The following is a 1,499-nucleotide window of genomic DNA, read 5'->3' as shown; positions in this document are numbered from 1 at the left end:
AGGTCGAGGAGATTTCATCCAGCCCCTAGAGCCCGGCACCTGGAACTTGGATGTCTAACCTCCAAAATTGTAAGAGAATAAACTCTTGTTTGTTCAACCCATCCCATTCATGGTATTTCTGTTAGAGTGGCATTAGGTAACCAAAGCAATAATCTTAGTATATTCCTATATATCCTTACTATTTAGTATTATGTCTCAAGATTATTACATATAAGATTAATCATTATGTTTAGAGATATTTTCATCTAAGTTTCTTTTTAAATCAACTTTATTTGACTTTTTGTTAGTTTTATAACATTTCTCATCAGTCTTTCACTTTTAAGAATTGTTATTGTAGTTAATCATGGACATTGCAAGTTGTCATCTAATATTGTAAAGAATATTTTTAATAAGTTAAAGAAGAGTTTAATGAGCAGAAATTGAAATACCAAAATCTGCCTGAAATTATATCAGGAGACTATGTATATAAGAAAAGACATCAATTAAAAGACTCACTAGAATCTTGTTTGAAAGAGCTGTATCTAGCCCTCCTTACTAACTGGGGTCTGCAAAATTGAAAGGAATTAATACTTGGATACATTTGTTACAACTAAAAACAGCCAAGATATCTTTATGAACTTGTCAACCCTCTGGGGAACTAAAACTCACCTTGAAATGCCCTAATGACCAGAAGCACATGATATCTGAAGTAGATAGCTAGTCTCAAGATTACAGTACAAGATTCTATGAATCTTCTGAATTTTATGAACTTTGATTTATAATTGTTATGTATTCTTATACGATTAGCTCTACTTCATACTTGTGGTCTTTTTCCTTGATAATTTTATTCAACATGCAAGTTCATTTTAATTTTATGTTTTTCTTTCTAGTAATTTCTTCTGTCATATTAAAAGAAATGCATTTGTTAAATTAAGCCAGTCAATAGCTGACACCAGCAATTTGAGTAAATGTTGGATTTATCATCTCTGTCCCCAATCTGGACATGAAAATTCAGATCCATTAGTATCTCTTATTTCAAATTATAGTCTTGAAACTATTAGACTAACTATTAGGATTAGGATGGGTATTCTCTGAGCCTTTTTTTACCACGATACCATGTTGTCCAACTTGAAAAGTCCATCTGTTACATGTCAGCCATCATGCTCAAATTGTTGATGATGTTGCAGATGGAGTGATGGTTAAACAGAAATCACTAGATTCCACTGTTAAAGTTGAACTACATAATATAATAGCTCTTGACTTATTTTAGCTCAACAAGATGGAGTTTGTGCAATTGCTAACACCTCCTGCTGCATCTGAGTGAAGTAAACAATTCAGGAAAAAAGAAACAAGATATTAGGAAGATCTATCACAAGTCCATTTGTTTGTATTCAATACCCTGGATTCCTGATTCTCCTTTTCTGGTTATTTTAGCTGGCTGCCTAACAGCCTTGGTTCTTGGTTTAATTCAATATTACAAACTGAATTTTTGCTCTTAATTATAGTAATGATTATTATTG

Source organism: Orycteropus afer, unplaced genomic scaffold (genome assembly GCF_000298275.1).
Source record: "Orycteropus afer afer isolate SDZICR_OR568_19922 unplaced genomic scaffold, OryAfe1.0 scaffold00504, whole genome shotgun sequence".
Lineage (NCBI taxonomy): Eukaryota > Metazoa > Chordata > Mammalia > Tubulidentata > Orycteropodidae > Orycteropus > Orycteropus afer.
Note: the sequence above shows the minus strand (reverse complement) of the source record.